Source organism: Choloepus didactylus, chromosome 7 (assembly GCF_015220235.1).
Source record: "Choloepus didactylus isolate mChoDid1 chromosome 7, mChoDid1.pri, whole genome shotgun sequence".
Lineage (NCBI taxonomy): Eukaryota > Metazoa > Chordata > Mammalia > Pilosa > Megalonychidae > Choloepus > Choloepus didactylus.
In genome coordinates this window covers 21,128,603-21,153,748 of record NC_051313.1, presented here as the reverse complement: position 1 = coordinate 21,153,748, position 25,146 = coordinate 21,128,603, and the positions used below count along the sequence as shown (strand labels likewise).

The window sequence follows — 25,146 nt, the reverse complement described above, 5'->3', positions numbered from 1 at the left end:
AGTTGCCGCATCACATGTGGATGTGAGAGATGAACCTGGTTGTAGTTTCAGCTCCCTTCTGCAAGTGAATTGGCCAAGATTTAAGAGACTCTTTAATTGAATGGACATAAAAATACTACTTGTTAAGAACACGTTTGGCTCTGGTGGCCACCCTTCATAGCTAAAATATAAAACTATTTAGGAAACATGAAAAGACTTCTTGTGGTCATAGTGTGACCTTATGCCTGTGATATTCAGTTTCTGTGAATGGTGGTATAATTGTAAATAACGGTAAACTCCATTTTCTTGCAAGTATTGCAGTAGAATCATGTCTGAAATGGCACTGCCTTGGCAGTCATTTCTACTTACATTTTTACTTCTGTCAAGAAGGTATTTTTGAAGAGTCCCTTACAGTTAGTTATGTTTTGTGGAAGTCAGCACAACAATGACATTTAAACACAATACTGTTAGTCTATATGTCTAATAAGTGTGTCAAGTAAGAACAAATATGTAGGATGTAAAGCTATATATATATTTCAAAACTTTTAATTTCAGTAAAATTTGAATTTTAAATAAACAATGAATAACTTTTTTAATATAAGAATGTCAAAAATACTGCATGGGACATACTTATACCAAAAAACTGTTTTCATGGGACATAAATATATATATATATATTTATTTATTTATATGTATGTATGTATAGTTGTATTTACATATAGATATTTATATATCTGTATGTGTATATATATATATATATATATATATATATATATATATATATAATTTGTGTATCTGAAATTCAAAATTTACCAATTTATATTTTATCTGGTACCTTTATACCAAATTAATCTATCAGTTCAATACAATCCATTACAATTCCAAAAAGATTTTTTATGGAACTTGAAATTGTTCCTAAAAATCATTAATGAAGAGTAAAGCATGTAATATATACTGTAAATGTGAAAATCGCTTTTCCAAGAAAAATGGTTAGGCTTTTGCCTTAGACCTGTATGATTAAAGAGACATTTCTAAGAAGTCTGACCTAAAAACAAAGGGAGGGTTGTTCCCAAAGAGAAATTCAAATTTTCACCCCAGAACTCAGAAACATCAGTCTGATTACACTTGCATTGGCCTATTGATTCTTGCCAGGTAGCAAAAAGAGAGAAAAGGAGGACACCCACATCACTGGTCACTTCTTTAATCTACATTCTCTTCTTCTCTTCCCTCTAAGGACTGGAAGAGTGCTTTCAAGTTGAGGCAATAAAATGCAAGAATGAAACCACTGTAATTTGAAAATGAATCATGACAGTAATAACATCATCCTGGGTATGATCTGATCTAAGCCACACCCTGTGGATAGATCCATCATCTCATGAGACAGACAGTGTTAGAGATCTAAAGATCATTTTAGGGCTCTGTCCTGGTAGATAGATGGAACCCAGATATCTGGGGAAAGGGAATAGCTAGGAAAAAATGCAACATGGGTAGAACTTGTTTCTGTTAGGATTCATTAGCTGCAAGAAACAGAAATCAACCCAGATTAACAAGCATAGAGGTATGTACTGGAGGATCAAAGAATATGAAACACCTTCACACAATTGTTGAGCCAATCTTTAAAAAAGTCAGGAGCCAAGTTATCTCTGGGGAGAGTGGACCACCTCAGCCAGATGGGATGGATCAGCTCCAACTGCTTTTTCCACTTTTTTGCATTCTACAGGAGACTCAAAATCTGAGGAGGGTGAAAACACCTGATAGGTAGAGTTTAAGGCACATCTCCATCCCCCGGCCAGGGGAAACAGGATATCTTGATTGTCAGCCCTATGGCTATTTCCAATAGTGAAGAAGTAGCTTTCCAATATAAGCTCAGGGCACTGTTTCAAAAGAAGGGGCAATGGATTTTTAACAAGCAAAAACAACAGATGTCCACCACTTGACTGAAAAATACAGAATTTGGGAAATATACCAGTTGAACTTTGGGAGGCGATGATGCCTCCCAAATAACAGACAAAAGAGCAAAATGGCAAACAGAATATACGTATTTGGGAAGTGGTTAATACTAGAGCGGGAAATGAGGCAGGCCTCAGTCTAGGGCAGGAAGTTTCTTTCTCCACTCTTTAGGGCTAGAGTTGGTTTCTGTATTTGCCAAGATGTTATTCTAGATCTGCCCCTGCTTGTGGTGACTGCTGGAAACCTCTGCTTACTGTGTGCAAAGTAACAGCAACAATTAAAACAGATAAGCTATTTTCTGGAGCTCTCAGAATCCATGACAATAGACTCCCATGTCAAGGAAGGTACCTTTGAATGAGTGATGGATAAGTGGTGCAAGGCAGAAAAACCACCACCTCTCCAACACACACACACACACACACACACACACACACACCCCTATGAAAACAAATTTCGACTGCAGGAGAGGGTGCTTTCTTGCCCACAATCAGGATGGAGCTTTATCAGTGGTGGCCAGCAGAGGACCTGTGGCCAGTGGAGGAACCCTCAACAGGATCAGCAGCAGCATAGTATAAACCAAGATGAGAATGCTCGAGTGGAGACTCTTTTTATTCCAGAGCAAGCAACCGGATTCTACACATTTAGTGAAAATCCATTTAACCATTCTTGCATAGGGAAATAACAGACAAAAGAGCAAAAAGGCAAACAGAATATACATATTTGCAACTAAGATTTCCAACAGTTTTTCATTCACCTTTTAGTTTGTTTAAGGTATTTTTGAAGTACAGAAACTTGCCATTTTTATGGTATCAAACACATTGCCCCTTTCCTTTATAATTTCTTCCATTTCCTCTATGCTTGGTATTCTAGTTTGCTAATGATGCCAGAATGCAAAACACCAGAAATGGATTGGCTTTTATAAAAGGGGGTTTATTTGGTTACACAATTACAGTCTTAAGTCCATAAGTGTCCAAGGTAATGCATCAACAATTGGGTACCTTCACTGGAGGATGGCCAATGGTGTCCAAAAAACCTCTGTTAGCTGGAGTGGCACGTGACTGGCGTCTGCTCCAAGTTCTGGTTTCAAAATGGCTTTCTCCCGGGATGTTACTCTCTAGGCTGCAGCTCCTCTTCAAAATGTCACTCTCAATTGTTCTTGGGGTGTTTGTCCTCTCTTAGCTTCTCTGGAGCAAGAATCTGCTTTCAACGGCCGTCTTCAAACTCTCTTATCTGCAGCTACTCTCTCAGCTTCTGTGCATTCTTCAAAGTGTCCCTCTTGGCTGTAGCAAGCTTGCTCCTTCTGTCTGAGCTTATATTGTGCTCACGTAAACTAATCAAGGCTCATGCTGAATAGGTGGGGCCACACCTCCATGGAAACTATCCAGTCAGAGTCATCACCCACTATTGGGTGGGTCACATCTCCATGGGAACACTCAAAGAATTACAATCTAATTAACACTGATACATCTGCCCACACATGATTACATCAAAAACAACAGCGTTTTGGGGGACTTAATACCTTGAAACTGGCACACTCGGAGAGTACTTTCCTGCAAAAGACCAGTGTTATGGGGACTATAATTCACTTTAAATGACTTTAACATAGACAGTGTGCTATTATGTACATGCTACTTCGGTTAAGCTACATTTTATGTGTGGTCATTTGCTCTAATCAGGAATTTGCATCCAAAGGGTAGCATTTAATCATAAAGGTCACATTCCAAAGACTATAGGTGATTTAGCTAGTTTATCTCTGTTGAATACCAGAATTTTGTTAATCAGTATATGAATGTTAGAAAGGTTTTTGTTGCTGAAAAGAGTTCTTATTGCTGAAATTAATAGTGTTTGAGATATACACATTAAATTAAAATTTTCAGAGACACTTCACATGTGCGTGAATAGTAGGCAAGAATCTAGAGAACTCAATATCTTGTTCACCTAGAGATGGTATCAAAATTTGATTTCTGATAAGATATCTTGCCTGCTTTACAATAAAGTCTTGAATAATAAATGTCTTCATGTGTGGTAGGATTTGGTCTGAGAATTGTTTTCCTTCTAACTTGATAGAGAGGTAGTGGACAGGTAGTTAATCCTCACCCACCTTTAATCCTTGAGTGCTACTGTTAATTAGAAAATAACCTAAGAGTTGTACAAAATAAAAATGGCTTAGGGCTGTTCACCAGAATCAGTTAGTTATTCACCTGTGTTTTCTTCTGATTTGTTTCATGACTTTATCATCTGGCAAACTCTTGATCCATCTGGATACCAAATCTCAAATGGCTACAGGAGCTGAACTATTCGTAAGGCAAGCCTGCTGTAAGGCAACAGGAGATGGGAAGAAGTGTGCCAAATACTCTGTTCCTGCCAATTGCTACCATCTGGGAATGTGACTCCAGTGTTGCTATGTATTCTGATTTACATTTTCTCTCATTTTTTTTAACATTGCAATTTTTATGGAAAATTTTCTGATTTTTGTAATAAAATGCAACCAACAATAGATATTTGTTGTCCAGATATGATACTAGGGTGAGCAGTTTGCAAGCTTTGATTTATGACATAAGAGGTGGATCTAATATAGTTTATCTCAAGGAGACCAATTTTTGACTTAGAACTGTTTGTTGAAAATATGCCCTTTCTTGCTAAGATCTCATCCTTCCTTTTCAAACATACACTCTATACTAGGAGCTGTCCCATTGATCTGTATATACTTTCTATCAATTCTATAATCTTTTCATAATGATAAATTCCATGTGATGTTTTTACCTATATTTTTTAAAAGCATTTTAATATATATGAAAAATTATTCTCATCTATTTAGAACCCAGTATCCCCTCGTTGTTGTTTTCCAAAGTTTTCTTAATCATTATTTCCTGCATATTTAGGTGAACTTAAGAATAACCTTGTCCATCTCCAACCACTTCCCTGTGAAATTTTAATTTGAAATTTTAATTTCAAAGTACAGTCATTTTTATTTTCTTAAGAAGTATTTATTATTTATTTAAGGTTTGTTGATATAAACTGTATGCTTCTGTGTGCATATATTGGGCAATAAAGAACACAAAGCCCCTATTCTCATGGAATTTACATTTTCAGAAGAGGAGAGAGATAATAAACCAAGTGAGAAAAAAGAAAATATAAGCTAGGATTTAAATGCTCTGGTAAAATTAAAAAAGCAGGTATGATAGGGAGTGACAGACTGAGAGAAGTTATGGAATTTGGAGTAGTCAGAAAAAAATCCTCTTTCAGGAAGTGACATTTAAGCCGAGACATTATTGACAAGGATCCATCAAAGAACAAGGGAAAGAGATTCTAGGTAGAAAGCACAGTTAGTTCAAAGTGTAGGGGAAATACCATGTATACAAAGTAGACTGACATGTTTTGCATTACCTGAGTCATTGGAATTTTCAAATTGACTAGTGTAATGTTATCTTGTTAAGTTTCTCCATACCTATCATTGTTTTTTTTGTTCTCATTCTTAATATGATTACCTGTGTTTTACCCCTTTTTCTTAATAAATATTTCCTGAGATTTATCTATTTGAGTGTGTATTTTTAAACAATCAAATCTACACTTTTGGATTATCAATTCTTCTTTGATAATTATATTTAAGACCTCATTCCTGTATTGTTATTCCTTTTTTGATTCTCATTTTCATTCTTTATCTTTTAATAATAAAATATTTTAAAATGATGTCTCTGCAGTAAGTTTGCCCATGCTCAAAAAATACCATGTTGTATTCTTTCTATCCTTGCTTTAAAATAGTGTCTAATTATAATTTTTATTTCATTGTCTGCCCAGGATTTACATAGAGAATTTGTCCTTTTGAAAGGGTATTTAATCCTGTTTAATACTTTATTATTAATTTCCTGCTTAATCACATTTTGATCAGAAAATACGGCCCTGACCAACTTATGATTTCAGAAATTTATTAAAATATTCTTTGTAGTCTAAGTACATGAGCTTATGTTTCTTCTTTTTGATAATTACGAAATGGACCCTGAAAATAAGGTGAATTCTCTCTTGTAGATATTAAATTTATTATATGTCTATTTGATTCAACCTTCAAATACCATTCAATTTCTCCTTGTCATTACTTTCCTGTTTCTACTTACTCTATCAAAATTATCTGTCTTACCTAAAACAGTTTTCTTTTCACATTGTGCCTTATATTTACAACTGTTTGGCCAGAGTAAGAAAGGGGAGAGCCAAAAATACAAAAGTTTGTAGCTAAAGAGTTTGGGATTATTTGTAGCCAGAGCTGGGAATTATAGCATGTATCAGGATGCTTCTCGGTGTGAATATTAGAAAAGCCAATGTAAACTGTCTTAAACAATTCAGCGAGTGGGTGAGCTCATATAATTGTGAAGTACAGAGAAAAGGCAACCTTTATGTGTGCTTCAATGAGGCCTCCATCTCCATTTCTCTGTGTTGTTCTCAGCCCAACTCTTCTCCATGTGTCAGGCTGGTTTCCTCAGTGAGGCACTATAAATGAGGCAGGTTCAGGGCTGTGGTGGTGTGCCGGTTTGAATGTATTATGTCCCCCAAAATGCCATTACCTTTGATCTTGTGTGAGCAGACCTATCAGTGTTAATTAGATTGTAATTCTTTGAGTGTTTCCATGGAGATGTGACCAACCCAATTGTGGGATGATGACTCTAATTGGATAATTTCCATGGAGGTGTGGCCCCACCCATTCAGCATGGGCCTTGATGAGTTTAATGGAGCACTATATAAGCTCAGACAGAAGGAGCAAGCTTGCTACAGCCAAGTGGGACAATTTGAAGAATGCACTGGTACCGAGGGAGGAGCTTCAGCTTAGAGAGACGTTTTGGAGATGGCCTTTGAAAGCAGACATTTGCTCCAGTGAAGCTAAGAGAGGACAAATGCTCTAAGAGCAGCTGAGAGTGACATTTTGGAGAGAAGCTGAAGCCTAGAGAGGAACATCCTGGGAGAAAGCTGTTCTGAAACCAGAACTCTGGAGCAGACGCCAGCCATGTGCCTTCCCAGCTGACGTAGGTTTTCCGGACACCATTGGCCATCCTCTGGTGAGGATGCCCGATTGTTGATGACTTACCTTGGATGCTTTGTGGCCTTGAGACTGTGACTTTGTGGCCAAGTGAACCCCCTTTGTGAGGGCCAGTCCATTTCTGGTGTTTTGTATTCCAGCAGCATTAGCAAACTAGAACAGGTGGTATCAGCTGTATGTGCCCCAGAGAAACATGTTCTTTAAGTTAATCCATTCCTGTGGGTGTGATCTTTTGATGAGGCTACCCTCATTTAGGGTGGATCTTAATGCTATTACTGGAGTCCTTTATGAATGGAATGAATTCAGACATGAGAGAGAAAACTACAAAAGCAAGAAGCCCAAATTAATGGAACCTTGTAGAGAAGGGAAAGACCAGCATGCCTTGCTATGTGGCAAAGGAGACAAGGATTGCCAGCAGCCAGTGTTCAGGAAGAAAGCATCACCTTAGTGATGCCTGTGTTGGTTTTGATATTTTATGTCCCCCAGAAAAGCCATATTCTTTAATGCAATCTTGTGGGGGCAGACTGATTAGTCTGCTGATTAGGGTGGAATCTCTGATTGAATTATTTCCATGGAGGTGTGGACCCTGCCCATTCAGGATGGGTCTTGATTAGTTCACTGAACTACTTAAGAGAGCTCTGGAACTCAAGAGCTGACACTGACACTTGCTGATGTTTACAGATGGTTGGAGATGCAGACAGAGGGATGTTTGACAATACTAAGCTAAGAGATGAAGCCCAGAGTTTGCCCCTGAGAAGCCAAGAGAGGACACCCAGACACTTGGAGAGAAAGCCACTGGAATTAGAAGCTGGAAGTAGTGCAATCAGGGAGCAAAAGACCAGCAGATGCCAGCCATGTGCCTTCTCAGCTAATAGAGGTGTTCCAGATGCCATCGGCCTTCCTTCATTGATGCCTTAGTTTGGACACATTTATGGCCTTAGAACTTTACATTTGTAACCGAATAAACCCCCTGAGCCAGTTTGAATGTATTATGTCCCCCAAAACGACATTATCTGTGATGTAATCTTGTGTGGGCAGAGGTATTTAGTGTTGATTAGACTGTAATTCTTTGATTGAGCATTTCCATGGAGATGTGACCCACCCAAATGTAGGTGATAACTCTGGATAATTTCCATGGATGAGTGGCCCCGCCCATTCAGCATGGGCTTTGATTAGTTTACTAGAGCACTATATAAGCTCAGACAGAGGGAGCAAGCTTGCTATAGCCAAGAGGGACGCTTTGAAGAATGCACAGAAGCTGAGAGATTAGCTGCAGATGAGAGATAGTTTGAAGATGGCTGTTGAAAGCAGACTTTTGCTCCAGAGAAGCTAAGAGAAGACAAACACCCCAAAAGCAACTGAGAGTGATATTTCTGAGGAACTGCATCCTAGAGAGGAACATCCTGGGAGAAAGCCATTTTGAAACCAGAACTTTGGAGCAGATGCCAGCCATGTGCCTTCCCAGCTAACAGAGGTTTTCTGGACACCATTGGCCATTCACCAGTAGAGGTACCCAATTGTTGATGCGTTACCTTGGACACCTTATGGCCTTAAGACTGTAACTATGTAACCAAATAAACACCCTTTTATAAAAGTCAATCCATTTCTGGTGTTTTGCAAAAGGGCAGCATTAGCAAACCAGAACAGATTTTGGTACCAGAGAAATGGGGAATGGCTTTTTTAATGGATAAAGGGAAAATTCTAGAGGAATTGTGAGGAGCTTGATAGAGAAGGCCTAGATTGCTTTGAAAAGACTGTTGGTAGAAACATGGACTCTAAAGATACTTCTGATGAAGCTTTAAACAGAAATGATGGATATGTCATTGCCAACTGGAAAAAAGGTGATCCTTGATTTAAAGTGGCAGAGTATTTGGCAAAATTGGGTCCTAGTGTTGGATGGAAGGCAGAATTTGAAAGTGATGAGCTGGGATACTTAGCTAACGAGATTGCCAAACGAAGTGTGGAAAATGCAGCCTGGCTTATCCTTGCAGTTTACAATAAAATGTGAGAGGAAAGAGATAAGCTGAGAACTGAACCCATGGGTTTAAAGAAACCAGAAATTGATGGCCTGGAAATCTCTGGGCTTTCAGAAAGTGAAATTCCAGAGGCTACAGCCTCATGTGAGGATTTAACAAAACCTGGAAACAGCCAGCCATTTCAGTACAAGCCAGGATTGGACATGGAATTACCCAGAAAGGATTTGTGGAAAGTCCTATTGGCTGACAGTTTTGACCGCTGTATGCCGCATGCCAAGACAACAAATTTTTTGTGAGATCTGTATAAATGGAACCACTGCCAGTCTGGACTAAAAGGGATAGATAAGGGACAGATTGAAGGAAAAGTTTCTTCAGAGAAGGCAGAACCATGGAAGCCAAGGTCTGAAGCCAAGAATTCTGGGGCAAGGAGAGCAGAACAACCCATGCACGTGGAAAGGGTGAGTTTGCCTAGAGGCAGAGGGTGGGCCTTCCGCCTTGATGCTCAGGAAGAGTGCTGCCACCCCAGGCCTCAGAGAGAGTGGAGCACATTCCCTGGAGATTGCGGAGTGCCTGGCCACCACCCCACTGTTCTGAAGGGGTTAAGAGTGTGTCCCAGAGATGGAAGAGAGTCCAGGTGCTGCCCCAATGTTTGAGGAGGGTGGAGCCGAGAAGAAGGTGGTCTCCCCAATGCATGGACATGTTGGAGCACTCACCCCAGCGTTTGGAGAGAAAAGGGCTGCCTTGAAGGCCCTTGGATAGGTTTGGACTCCTGCTTTCTCAATCCCTGAGGGAAAAACATTGCTCTATAAATGACTCTCAAACTTTTAAATCTAATGAAGTTTGCCCTGCAGGTTTTAGGAATTGTTTTGTTCCTGTGACCCCTGTTTTCCTTCCAATTTTTCCCTATGGCAATGGGAACATTTATCCTATGACTGTTCCTCCTTTGTATATTGGAAGCAGATAACTTGTTCTGAGTTTCACAGGTCCACAGCCACAGGTGAACATTAAGACTTTGTACTTATCTATATTGTGATGGAATGAATGTATATTTGCATTTGGAAAGAACATGTCTTTTTGGGTTCTGGTGGTGAAATGTGCCAGTTTGGATATATTACGACCCCCAGAAAAGCCATATTCTTTAATGCAATCTTGTGGGGGCAGACTGATTAGTCTGTTGATTAGGGTGGAACCTCTGATTGAATTATTTCCATGGAGGTGTGGATCCTGCCCATTCAGGATGGGTCTTGATTAGTTCACTGAACTACTCAGGAGAGCTCTGGAACTCAAGAGCTGACACTGACACTTGCTGATGCTTACAGATGGTTGGAGATGCAGACAGAGGGACGTTTGGGATGCTAAGCTAAGAGATGAAGCCCAGAGTTTGCCCCTGAGAAGCTAAGAGAGGACTCTCAGACACTTAGAGACAAAGCCATTGGGATCAGAAGCTGAAAGCAATGCAATCTGGGAGCAAAGGACCAGCAGATGCCAGCCATGTGCCTTCCCAGCTAACAGAGGTGCTCTGGATGCCATCAGCCATTCTTCAGTGAAGGTATCCTCCTCTTGTTGCTGCCTTAGTTTGAGCATTTTTTTGGCCTTAGGACTGTAAGTAACTTTGTAACCAAATAAACCCCCTTTTATAAAAGCCAATCCATTTCTGGTATTTTGCATAATGTCAGCATTAGCAACCCGGAACAATGCCTTACTTTGGACATTTCCTCAGCCTCAAAACTGTAAATTCATAAATTCCCATTGTTCAGTTCAAACCATTTCATGGTATTCGGTTTAAGCAGTCTAGGAAACTAAAATGAGGGCACAACAGGAGTTTCAGCAAATGATCTCTTTATTGCACAGAATAAAGAGCCCAGTAAGGGCAAGTAATTTTCTTGTCACTTATTCTGCACATCATTCCTGCCCCTGCCATATATGGGTTGTGCACAGTCTTGTAGTTGCAGTGGGTCCTACATTTATTTGGGCCATGCCTTCCTAAAAGGACATAATTTCCCAGGGGTGGAGGAAGGAAATATCACCCCAGAATAGCTATAGCAGACCATAGAATCCAAATACATATAAAGAGAGTCAAGATTACAATAAAATTAAAGGTGATTGTTACCTTAATCTGTCACATTAATGTTCTCTAGGTAGAGAAGAGTAATGACAAAGTTTGAGAGTGAATTAACAAGTAAAAAGTATTACATATTATATGAAATAAAGCTCACCTGTAAAATAAATTCTATGGAGAGACCTCAGTGTCCTTAAAGAACCTTCCCAAAACCAGAATTAATAGAGATAAAATAAAAGTGCATAATATTGGCAATGAATCCTAAACAATGTAACTGCTATTGATTGATTTTTATTTATGAAAGTTACACAACTAAAATTTGTAATCTAGAGAACTGGAAATGCCAAAAAATCAGACATGGATTTTAAATTTGCAATTTGTTCAGAAATGATAATATTTGAGTTTAGAAAACAAGTTATCAATTTCTAGCTAGCTTAGTTTGCCATACTGCTATGATAATTATCATGCAATGGGTTAGTTTAAACAAGTATTTATTAGCTCAAGGTTTTTGAGGCTAGAAGTCCAAAATCAAAGCATCAGCCTGGCTATGCTTTGTGCCCAAAGTCAGTAGCATCCTTGCACAGGGTTGCCACAATCCTTGGGGTTCCTTGGCTTGTATCTCTGCCTCTCGCCCCATGGTGATCCTCTCTCCTTGGGTCTGTCCTTCTGGTTTCCACTGGCTTCCTGCTTCTTCTGGCATGGCCTTCTCTGACTGATGGTGTCCAAATTACTTCCACTTATAAAGGACTCCAGTTATCTCAATTAAGGCTTATTCTGATGCAGCTGGGCCACAGCTCAACTGAAAAACAACATCTTCAAAATGTCCTATTTATTCATGGCTCACACCCACAACAGTGTGGATTAAGATTAAGAACATGTGTTTGTTGGTGTACATCATTCAATCTACCATGCACCAAAAGGCAATACCATCAAAAAAGTTATGAAGTTATGAATGCTTGTTTTTTTTGCTTTCTGGTAGACTGAATGAGAGGCTCAAGTGAAACTAGCATAGAATTTAGGTCAGATAATACAATAATTAAGATTTTTCAAGCCTGGCTAAGCACTGTATCTTAAACTTCATTTCAAATCTATGAATAGAGGTGATAATTTCTCCCTGTTTTATGACTACAGATAAGAAAACTGAAGTTTAGAGATGTTCAACAGCATGCTCAAGTGAGTTTGTGGATCCCAGGACCCATCATGCCTTCACTGACCCCATAGTGCTCCTCAGTCCACCCTGATTCTACCCTAGGGTACCTGTGAGTCCCATGAGTATTCTTAACCTCTCTGAGCTTCAGTTGTCTCACAGAAAATTGTGCTAATGATATCCATGGACCTGTGATCCTTACCATGAATAAATGAAGTTTGCTAAGTGCTTAGAAAATAATAGGCAATCAAATAGTCTAGTTTTTCCACAGTTCAGAATATTTCTTATCTTGAGCTTGTAATGTAATAAATCACTCCTGGAACTTCTTCAGTGAGATCCTTGTCTGTTGATTCTCAGCCCTGCATTTGGCACTTCTATCTTCTTTGTAGCCAAGGGAGCTGGAAAAGGTCATTTTCCAGAATCCATTGACAGTTGGTTTCCTGTTTGGTTCTGCCAATGGGAGGTACTCACATGCAATTGGAAGTGGGAGGGAAAAGACAATTCTTTCCTGTTTCTGGCACTGGCTGTGGAGAGACTGCTGGTGGCCATGAGCTCCTGGGCTCCCTGCAGCTTCAGTGAGCATACAGGCCCCTGGTTACCTATTGCAGCAGTTCAAACAGTAGAAGAGCTCCAGCAGACTCAGTAGGAAATGTACCAGGGCTCCTGGGAATACCATCAAACCCATTTGTCCTCAGTTTTAGGAGAGCTAGTGACTTTCTGCAGTTTACTGAATCCTGGGTTTCCTCCTCTTCCCCTTTTTGCTTCTCCAAGTTTTCTAATATTTTTGCAACCAATTCACAGTATTAAATTCCCTTTGTTTTAAATTCTGAAGATGGTTTCTGCTTTCCAAACCAGATACTGATTGATACACTTCTGAGAAAATATTTCAAGTTTTTAGGTTACAATTGTACTAAACTGATATTTGAAATGTATACAATCCCATGAATAAATAAATACCAACAGTGTATGATTATAAAACCAATTAACTTCGATATCCTAAATCCTAACCATTTTGAAGAGAATGTGGCATCGCAAAACGTACTGCTGATTTTACGATTGTAAGCTGTTTCCTTTATTCAGTAGGTTGCATTTTTTGGTCTCTATTTTATTAAAATAATAATCTAGTTCAAAATAAACTGTTCTGTCAAAAACTAAAAATGAGTGTTTATTCCTTCCTCTCAATCCCATGTTTGAAGAAAGATAACGTGGTTTAATGAAACATGCATGAATTTTGGAGATATATAATAGGTAATATCTTCAACGTAAGACATCCACAAATCAATACATATATCACGTATTCATACAAATAGCACTAGGAGAAGCATGCTTGACTTAATAGTCAAAGTATAAATTGGACTCCGTGACTATTTTGTGTCAGGCTATTTCCCAAGCATAGATTAGTCATAATTCAGTTGTACACTTCTGGGGCACCAAGAACTAGTCAACACCAAGAACTAGTCAAAGAGACTAGTCAAAGAGACTATTCATTTTCACATTAGGTAAAAGAAAATCACTAGCAAAACTGGCTAATATACTATTATTTACAAGGGAGTTCTACTAGAAAAGTATATATTATTTGATTACTGGGAGTAGAACAAGAACAAATGGTAGGACAGACAGCAAGCTATGCATCAGCTCCTGGAGCAAATCCTTCAACTGAAATGGAAAAAACTGCTTTCCAAAACTGCCCCTTGGCTTTATTTCTATCCATCTGCTGGCTATAATGACTGTTGCATTCCTGATCTGGTTTGTTCTGATTCCAGACATATGAGAAAGTTGTGTCCATGGCTATCAGATGATTGTTGGCATGGTAGAATCAGCTTGAAATGATAAAATTTAAAAATTTATAGAGGACTCCAAAGAACTTCTATTTATATAGGTTAATCTATCAATATTTACAAAATTTGAAACAAAACTCAGAAGTATTTAAAATATTAATTCATTTAAAAATAATATTAAAGCCATTAAGTATTAACACAATTAAATAATATATTTTTTGAAAAATAATATATATTCCAAAACAAAAATAATTTATTGAGAAGAGTGGCATTATTTTACATTTTGCCAATCTCTTTAATGCCTGACTTAATAGATAGAGCAGGATTCTCATAACTGTTTCTGCAAACTGCTGTTATATCACACATCATTTAGCCTCTGGAAATCTCCACTGTACACTCGAGAATGAGAGAGAACAAAAAAAGTAGAGTTTTAGCATTATTATAACAATATTCACTTCTCAGATCTTTGGAAAGGGTCTCAAGAACTCCCATGTGTTCCTAGACAAAACCTTGAAAACCACTGCCCTAGCCTAGACCAATGGTTTCGACATATTTCCCACTGTAACATGTATGACAGTTTTCTCATGCATGTTTTCATAGAAGTCTTCAGATACTAACTAAAGAAAAATAATAGTGTGATCATTAAGCAAAACAAATAACATCAGACATTTTCAGGTATGGACAAGAGAGGGTACTTAGAGCAGATGTGTGATTTCATGCAAACATTTTATAAGGAAATAGACATGGATTATAAAAATGGGGAAATCTTAGCAGTCTGCTATATCATCTTTATCTTTGATTCAATAAAGCAAAATAGAATGCCAGTGACAATAATATTGCAGAGACATCTTAAACCTGTTAGGCTCTTATTTATTTCTTTAGGTAAATAATTTGAGTTTGGGCATTTTAACAATTCCTGGAAACCAATTATTTGGAAACACTCCTAACAATATGGAGAGTTTCTGTCATGGATTAAGCAGAAATAGAAACTAATTACTATCTTCCTTGCAGGTGGCTGATGGAGATAGGGTGTGTACTATTCCATACATTTAATTATTCTCTTTATATGTGGTTGATGACAAATACCAAAGAGTTCAATTTTTATTAATTTATATATTGTTCAATATATAGATATGAATATGTGTATATATACGTACATACACAAGTGCATGCAATATTCACTCATTCAACATATATTTAAAGAGGGCCTCTCCTAAATGTGTCAGGCACTGTTCTCAGCACCTGGGATACAAAATAAAACACACATTTCTGCTTTCTTGAGACTTACATTTCAGAGTGGAGTGATACACAATAAAGATGAATAAGGAAAAACTCATTCTTTACATGGTGAGAAGTATTAGAGAAAAAAAATGAAGGTGAATAGGAGATATTGAAAATGGGGAATGTTATGATTTAAAATAGGGTGGCTAGTGGAGGACTGACTGAAAAGGTGACATTTGAGCAATCTATTTTGGGCAAGAGTTTTCTCAGCAGAGGAAATAGCAACTGCAAGGACTTTGAGGTTGAGAATTTGTGTTTAAAACAAAAAGCTAAGTGAACGGTTTGCAAGGTCAGAGGAAAGATGTGATCTGACTCTTGTTAATAGCTTTACTTTGGCTTCTTTGTTGAAAATAGACTCAAAGGAAAGCAAGGACGGAAGCAAGAACACCATTTCCTGGACTTTTTAAAAATACAAACAACAGATGATGTAGGTTGTAGTAGAGGCAGTAAATGGTGGGATTCTGGATGTATTTTGAAGCAAGGGCCAAAAGATTGTTTTCAAAATGTATATGGAGCATAAGAGAAAGAGAGGAATGAAAGCTGTATTTGGATAAGAAAGGATAAAGCCATTCACTGAAGTGGCAAAGACTGTATGACTGTAAATGAGAGATGGGTTTGAAGCTTGAAGGGCTGTATCCAGATCCCTGTTGATTATTGCCTTGCGTGTGAATGGATGAAAAGACAGATATACAGAAAGAATATGGCTCATAACATTCATTTAAAAAATATGTTCTAAATATGTGCCTAGAGCAATTGAAGAACTGAGAATAACTCTTAAATTAAAAGTTTTTATGGACCAGGAAACTCCTGTGCTCTGATCCCATCTCTTTCTCTAACAACATATTTGAGCAAGTCATTTAACCTGCTATATCAGTTTCTCTAGTTGGTAAAATTAAAAATTAGACCAGGTGAACTCTTTCAGTCCCTGCCTAGATTCAAATCCCAGCTCTACCACTTTCTGGCTGCTTTCCTCCGTGCCTGTTCTATAAAACAGGAATAACGACAGTACCTACTTCAGAGCTTATGGTGAGATTAAATAAATTTATATGTGTAAAGCACTGAGAACAATGTCTGGCACATTATAAATTAGAATTAATACTATCTCTTCAGGCTTGAATTTATGAATATACATTAATTTTTTACTATTATCTATTCATGGGCTGTGTAGGACAGAGGGTAAAACTAGATGGCTAAAGAAAGGATAAGGATAGGGAATTAAGCTTCAAGGTGGGGGAATACATACACTTCAATATTTCTACAATTATAGAAGTTAAAAGAAAAATAGTATTTCTTACATGAGTAAACATCATTAAATAAGATGGAACCCTGTAAGATACTGGTTGCATATTAATGCTGTGAATAAGGAGCCTGAAATAAATTGATTCCAGAGAAACAAAAGAAACTGTACACATTTCTATATCTACAAGAACATTGAACATTTCCAAACGGAATAAAAGTTAATGAAATCTCAACTGTAGTATCATTGCAAGTAAGGAGACACTGCTCTGGAATATTTAAATATATACTCCTTTACGGATTAAAAAGTGTTCCCTCCCACCCTCTTTATTTTACTACAAATTAAGAAAATTTATTTAGTTCCGAAAAAGGCAATGCATATGCTAAAATGAAATGGAGGTTACGGCAAGAGGTTTGATATTTAAATCCCCACGCATGCAACGAAAATGTTGCCATTTAATGTTAGATTCTTGTGTTGATTAATCGCTTCCTCTAGCTTTCTATGCCTGCCTTCTTCTATTGAGAAAAATGAATTCAAAAGGAAAGTAAGATCCATTTTTTTCTCAATTAAACTGTTCAGTCATTCGTAGGGTGTACAAATTGGAACATCCGACGAAACCCATTTCTTTGGAGAGAGAACACGCAGAACTTTGCCAAAGCTCTTTACCAGGAAACCCAGTTAGGTGCCCAAGGGCTTCTGGACCCTAATTTGGGTTTCTGAGCAACTCCATGCGCTGATCCTACCCGTTTCATTTCCTTTACTCAAAATCTCTCTCTAGTGAGTGCATATTTTTTCAGAAGCCCCTGGACCCTAATTACAAGTAAAACAAAATGGAAAGCGGTGAGAAGCATTCAAGCAGCGAAACTACAGGTCCCCAAAAAAAGAAATCCTAGCGTAGAAAAGTGAGCCGGGAAGGCTCCCAGTGCGCAGCGTCGCTTCCGCCCCACGCGTGGCTCCGCCCCCAGCGCGGTCGAGGCCCCGCCCCCACGGCGCGCCGGGCGATCACGTGACGTCCGCGCGCGTCTCCGGCCGCTGCGGGTTCCGAGGCCGAGGAGAGAAGACTGCGAAGTGGTCGCAGCGGTGGCGGGAAAGGTGGGAGTCGGGGCGAAGCCCTTGCGGGGGCAGGGTGGAAATCAGCCACTCCGGTATTCTAACCCGGGGAGAGCAGGCTAGCTCGTGGTCTCACACCCAGCCGCTACTCGCAGCCTGGGCCCTGCGCTCGGGGCCTGAGAGGGGCGGCGGCGGCGGGGTCAGGGGCTAGTACGTAGACGGACGCCCTTGGCCGGCGCGGCCCCACTGGGCGCGCGGAGGCGGCACGGGACGGCTCGGCCCTTGCCGCCGCCCTGGCCTATGCTGTTGTCGCAGGCAAGAAGATTGTGACGGCCGCTGCGTGGCCCGCGGTGGCCACAGCCCCTGCCCGGGGCGACGGCCCGGAGCCGGCCTCTGCCGGGGTGCAAGAGGTGGAGCCGCGGCCATTACTGCGCAACCTCTTTCTCCCGGTCCGCGTCGCGGCCTTGGTTCGCAGTGGGTCCTTCTCTCCCCCCTCGGCAGTGGTGTTGGGCCTGTAACTGGGGGACCTCCTGGCTTCAGGGTTTAGGGGTGGCGGTGGTTTGGGGGGGTAACCTGCGCCCTGTTAACCTTGTGAGTGAAACACTTTGGTCCTAGGGTCAGACCGAGGCCCGGGTGTACAGTCCCTGCCTTGGATGGATTTTTGTCTTTTTCCGGAGTGTCTTTGGCTGCCTCTTTCTGTTCCTTCTCTTCCTGTTCAGTCTCTGGGTCTTGCCTAATACGAAGACAGGGATCCAGCCAACATGTCCTAGTTTAACCCAGCGCTGCATATTCCTACATCTTTTTTTTTTTTTTTTTGACGGTAATTAAAGCATCGGAACAATTAAGAGATCGCCCAGAATACCCATTGAGCCTCCAAACCTAAGTGCATCTTAAAAGCCAGGCTGTTGCTTTGTTCTTCTGGTTGCTGGGTGCGGAATTCTCTCCCTCCCTCCCACCCCCCCCCATCCTGTCCAAAAGAGTACGGGTCTTCCGTTGTGGTTGCGATTTTATTTTCTGAAGGCTTCTAGAGAAAGGTTTCAAAATGATTTTGAGAGTGGAGATGAAACAGTCCTCTCGACAGAGCTACGGGACTGTAAGTTTACTTACACATTCTGAAAACTAGATTAATCCCCCCCCCCCCCCGATTATTCGTTTTCGGATATGTTTTTATTTCTCTTACCTAAGTGTCATTTTAGTGAGCACTTACTAGTCAAGTTTTGAAAGTACGTGTATTTTAACTGACATTTTTGTAATGTTGGAATATTGAAGTATTGTGGAACGGAAGAGAGAAGAAAGCTAAGAATTGATAGAAAATGCTTTGTCTTTGTATGATTGACATTTCAAGTATTTGACCTCTCCACCCCGCCACCACGTATGCATTGTTTAAATGGGATGTGAAAGTATAATTTTGGCATTGAAAGCAGTATATACTTACATAAATTTGAAGACTTAGGGCTGTTTTTGACTTTTTAATAAATTAATCTATATTTAGACTTAAAACGTGGCATATAGAACCAATGAAGAAAATGACCCACATGGCACAAGTTTTTTGATTTTTTATGAACAGCAAAAATTGAGTAAACACATGTACTCTAAACACACATGAAAATAGATCAGGTAAATCTCACTTTGGAGAGAAAACCAGAAGAGTGACTGCCGCACTGAAAATAGAAGTTGGTTGTGTTTCTTTTGGCATTGTATTTCTTGAATTAGAGCATTTTGTCAAGCCCCAGTTGAATGTAGAATTTATGTCTCAAATCGGCCAATGTCAGTTGTGGGCAAATGGAAAATTTTGAAGGTTTTTGTTATTTTATGGTTGTTAGGAACTTGGTAGAATTATAGTCATCAGGAAAACTGTTTCGGCAAATAGCTGGTTATTAGACAAGAGGAAGAAAGAAATGGCATTTTCTCTTAAACCAGATGTGTTAACTGCTAAAGTGTTTTGTTTCAGTTTCCACCAGCTTAAATTGTCAGAAGAAAGAGGCGAACTTTTTTTTTTTAAAGGGTCCAGAAAGCGATGTCTTGACTTAGTAGAAATAAAGGATAGAATTAAATCTTTGTTTTACTCATTCTGTTTAACATTCATCTGTTTAAGGAATATGAGTGTTATGTACAGCCATATACTAGCATGAAACTCCTGATGCACTGTGAGCTGGGACAGTGTTTGTGCTGAACCTTTTCCATTTTCTGGTTTCTGTTTCTGACTAAGGAACTTGAATTTGTGAAATGAATTTGTGATTTGGATTAGGAACAATCTTTGTGGGTATTGAAGCCATCTTGTTAGCACTGGGGCTACAATCACCTGTGCTTGTTTATGGACTATATTTAGTGTTCATGGCTTATTGCCTTTTAGGTTAATTAAAACAAAACCTGTTGTTAAATTTAAGTCTGTTAATTAGAATTACAGAATTATAGAGTGTAAGAACTAAGACATTCGGAGTTACAGCTTGACCAAGGCAAGGTCACACAGAAAATTGGTGGCAGAGCCTAGGCTTTCTGCAAAATGGTGCAGGCTGTGTCACTTCTATGTTTCACATACCTTTAAAATAGTATTTATTCATATTTAAAAAGTAAAATTAGAGGCCTACATGTTTTTTTGGGAAGTTTTTAAAACTTTGCTTGATTGTGAAGGTTGTTAAAGGTAGTAGTAGATTGTCATACAATAATTTTTTTTTTTTTTTTTTTTTTTTTTTAAGGAAAGTGATAAATGATAAACTATTTCTTTAAGATAGAGTAGTGTGAAGTACTGGGCCCCATTTAGCTGAAATGAGTTTTGATTGAAGACTTCTGTTTCCAAGTATGGTTTATGCTTTCTGTAAGCTGATAATTTTAAGAGGCAAAAGCAGGGAATTAAGTAGGGAAAGCTAAAAACGGAAACATTAGGGCGTTTAGTTACATGTATCAATTTAGGACTCCTCAAAATTAAGATTTTTCTCTGCTAAATAACACCTGATTTCTCTACTCCTTTTTTCTGGTCTTTTTACATTTATTTATTTGTTTATTTTTTGAGTTAGTATACCCAAGATTGGGAAGTTGGAAGTATTTTTCTATCTTTTAGAGCTTTTAAATAGAACATTCCCTGTTTTGTATATTTCGTATAAATAAAAGGTAGAAACTATATTAGTAAACAATACCTGTTAGCAAATGGAGAAATTCAGGAGTTCTTCCAATACTTAAAATTCTGTATTTTAACTGTTACATACTCATCTTTTCCTTCTGGTTAGTTTTAAAAAGGTAATCATTTATTTTATCAAATTTTATAAATTAAATTACTGTTACCTGGAGATTTTTTGAGCTTGTGACTGACTTGAAAAATGGAATTGTAATTAATCCTAGATATTTTCAGAGAACATAACAATATATGCAAATAATAGGAGTGTGAGTTTGTTAGATGGTTGTCAATTACAAATACTACAATATTCAGTACAATATTACTTCATTTTCAGTTATACTTATTTCATTGGTTGGGTGGGTAAATGATTTAAATTCATTGATAATTTCAAAGACTATGCAATTTTAAATTTAGTCTGCCAGTTTTTTTCCAGAATTGTTAAGGGGTAGATTTCCTAATTTAGTTTCAAATCTTTTCTCTTTTTCAGTTACCTTCTTAGTAGATCATAAAAATTTGCACCTAAGGAAGGGGCCTTAACTCATCAGCTTAATTGGTATTTACATGTTAAAACATTGTGGTAACTTTTACTGTAGTAACGCGTAAGTTCTTTTGAGTTTGGCATATGATTTACATATCATTTGCTGAAGCAGGATTTATGTATATTTGAATTATTTGTGTTTGCCAAATTAATTCTGGCCTGAAGTTAGAATTACACTATTCTATCTTATATCCCCCCTTTGACTGAAAGTTAGAGTTCCCCCACCCCCTAATTCTTATTTTATTTTTGGTTTCAAATAATGTAGGAATTTTCTGAGGGTTTTTTTCCATGACTGTTCCAAATATGACCTGTGATGCCCTATTGTCATTATAGTTCTCAGGTGTTAATGGTTCACCGGTCATTTTGGCCGAATCTGACCCAGTTAAACCTGTCAACTTTGATCCCAACAGAATATGCATTTTCTTTTTTATCAGTGCCCAGTAAAAGTAAAGTAATATGGAGTTCATTTTCTCTATTCACTAATTCCTGTGGTAAATTGACAGTTTGGGGTACTATAAAGACATTCTAGATGTGCATTGTCTCACTACCCAGTATGATACCCAGTAGCCACATGTTGCTATTGGGAATATGTGGCTAGTCTGAATTGAGTTGTGCTGTAAGTGTAAACTATACACTAGATTTCAAAGACTTAGTACAAAAAAAAAAGTAAAATATCACATCAATAATTTCTTTCTATTGAATACATGTTGAAATGGTATTTGGGTATATTGGGTTAAATAAATTAATATCATTAAAATTTATTTTACCTGTTTCTTTTTACTGTTTTTAATGTGGCTTCTAGAAACTTTTAAATTACATATGTGGCTTGCATCATATGAGTATTAGTACCACTTGAGACCTTTTTCCTAAGAGACAATGTATACTACAAATGATTTTTTTTTAGATACACTTAATTTTTTAAATTCAGTTTTATTGAGATACATTCACATACCATACAGTCATCCACAGTATACAGTCAGTTTTTCACTGAACCATCATATAGTTGTGCATTCATCACCATAGTCAGTTACTCCAAAAAATAATAAAAATAAGAATAAAACTCCAAATAAAAAAGAACATCCGAAACATCCCATCACCCCCTATTATTCATTTTATTTCTGTCCCTTTTTTCTATTTATCTGTCCGTATACTGGATAAAGGGAGTGTGAGCCACAAGGTTTTCACAGTCGCACAGTCACACTGTGTAAGCTACATAGTTATACAATTGTCTTAAAAAAATCAAGGCTACTGGGTTGCAATTCAACAGTTTCAGGTATTTCCTTCTAGCTATTACAATACTAAAAACTAAAAAGGGATATCTTATATAAGCTTAAGAATAACCTCCAGAATGACCTTTCAACTCCATTTGAAATCTCTCAGCCAATGAAACTTTATTTTGTTTCACTTCTCTTCCCCCTTTTGGTCAAGAAAGCTTTCTCAATCCCATGATGCAGGGTCTAGGCTCGTCACTGGGAGTCATGTTCCATGTAGGGCGGAGGGCAGTGAGTTTACCTGCAGAGTTGGCTTAGAGAGAAAGGCCACATCTGAGCCACAAAAGAAGTTCTTTGGGGGTGACACTTAAGCACAATTATAAGTAGGCTTAGCCTCTCCTTTGTAGTAACATGTTTCATAACAGCAAGCCTCAAGATCGAGGGCTCGGCCTTCTAAATTGGTACTCCCTAAAGCTTGTGAGGATATCAGGTGGGGAAGTTTAATGTTTCCACGTTTTTCCCCAGTCCCTCAAGGGGACTCTGCCAATACGTTTTTATTCTCTGCCCATATTTGGGATGTTAGATGTGCTTAATTTTGAATTCCGTCTGCCCGTAGGTTTGTCACTTTGGGTAAGCTTAACATTCTGAACCTCATCTGTAAAATGACTATAGTCATATTTCATCTGGTTGTTCTAAAGATTCAAGATATAATGGGTCTACTGCTTCTTTAAGCTTAATGTGCATATGAGTAATCTAGAGACCTTATTCATTTCTTTCTTTTTTCTTTCTTTTTTTTTTTTTCATTAATTTCTAAGGAACTCTCAGGTAATGCTGATACTGCTGGTTGGGGACAACAGTTTGCATACCTAGGGACTAGCGTACTACATAAGTTTTTTTGTTCTTTTTCCTGACCCTGACCATTAGTATCATTTAGTCTCTCCTTTGAAAATTATTCATGGGGCATAGATAAAATGGAAAAATTACCGTAGCTTGTAAGAATTATTAAAAATGTTTGTATTGTGCACTCTTAGGGATACTGTAGGATTCCTTATATGTGTAAAGTGTTTTGTATGCTTTTTGTTGGATTCACTTTTGTTGTTGGAGTAGTATTGCTAAATCTCAGTTTATAAGAGTCTACAAATGTATCTTTGAAAGATAATGAATAGAGGTAAAATAATTTTAAAAATGCATTAAGACAATAGGGTAGTATTTGAGATTAGTTTATTAAATACTTTGAAGGAAGAAATAAAAATCATCAGGATTTTGGAAATTGAAGGAAGGCATTTCTAAGATAGCCCTAGAAATTAGGCCAGCATTGGGAAAAATCAGGATAAATAAATGTTCTTAATTTGTGTTTCCTAAAAGGGAGCATCAGTCAATGTAAGGAAGGGTTATACGAGAATATGGAATACGATTTTGATATATTCCTTTTACTACTGAAACTTAACCATCATAGTGGGTTGTGACGAGAGTATTCTATTGAAAGAGAAAGATCATATTGAAGGAAAGTATCTTTGTTTATAGTAGATAATTTGCTGTTATTTATTGAATAAATACATCTCTGTTCTTGGGGTTTTTTGTTTTTATCTTTAAAGGGCATTCAAAGAATTATGGCATTTTTCGGATAAATCACTCAAATTCAATTACTAGATCTTCAAGCCAGTGAAGCAAAAAGAACTGTGTACCCTTGGGTTAACTAGAATTTTTAAATTACTGTGATTATTCTCCTAGTGTATATGTAGCAAAGGTTTTACTTTGGTATTTGTGGCAATAGCTTTATTTCAACTATGTGAAATAGTTCTAAAAAGGGATCACAACCTATTTAGGTGTCCAAATATGGGCTTTTTAGAGGATTTTCTGTGCATTATCTTGAAGCTACTTTGCTTCTGTTAATTTAGAGTCCTTTAGTCATCAAATCAATACTTCCTTTCGGGAATAACATGTTTATTAACTGGATAAGAAAACAGGGAGGTAGAAGGGAATAGATGAGATTTGTTAGAGAAAAAGGATGTGTAAATACATGCAAAAGAGATTAGAAATAGGAACAAGTTTAGCTGTAAAATTATTTCATAGGAATATGAACAATGATCAAATAAGATTTTTAAAAAGTGTTTACATCTTTCAGATTAGAAGCTTTAATAGTTCAGTCAGATATGTTCTGGGAATAAGATTAAAATGATGGATTGGCATAGTTTAAAAGACTTGTGGAGTAGGAAAGGGTAGATGAGGGTAATGACTGATAGTAATTACCAACAGGAGCTGTGAACCAGAAAATTCACATCTACAGATTGTGTAAAGTGAGAGTAAAGTGACTTGAGTGATGGCCCGAAGGCCTTTGTGATGGGTAAAGAATAGGATGTCTGTAAAATTTGTTTTCCAAACTTCTGTCAGGAAAAAACTAGACACATGCAAGGTCCATCCTGGACAACCTGAGATACGTGGTCATCCTAGTGAAGATTTTATGTTTATGGGGGAAAGAACTTGGTGAAACTGTTTTGACTGCCTAGAAACCCATTTTCATTCTTGAATTTCTACCTGTATTTTGGAGTATTCATTGCCAGTGAACATAGCTGAGTATAAAGAATGTTCCTGCCAAAAGAGATCAAGATAGCTTGAATCTTTTGTAAATATAGTTAACAACCTCCTCTTAGATTTTAAGTTCTTTGAAAGAAAGGATCAGAACTTGGGTATATTCATATCTCCTGTAGCTCCCAGCCAGGGAGCCTTATTTACACTTAGAACTGAAATACTGTGTTATGTGAATAAATAAATTCAGTTCTCCCATATTTCTCTCAACAGTTA

The 25,146-nt window shown here is 37.9% G+C and overlaps 1 protein-coding gene across 1 annotated transcript in view; it reads left to right on the top strand.

Annotated features, from left to right (window-relative positions):
- The first annotated feature begins 17,412 nt into the window (after positions 1-17,412).
- RNF146 (ring finger protein 146) overlaps positions 17,413-25,146 on the top strand; it is a 35,458-nt gene continuing 27,724 nt past the window's right edge. Inside the window, exon 1 of the mRNA XM_037842114.1 lies at positions 17,413-17,525. The gene's annotated coding sequence lies outside the window, so the exon portion shown is untranslated. The remainder of the gene's footprint in view (positions 17,526-25,146) is intronic.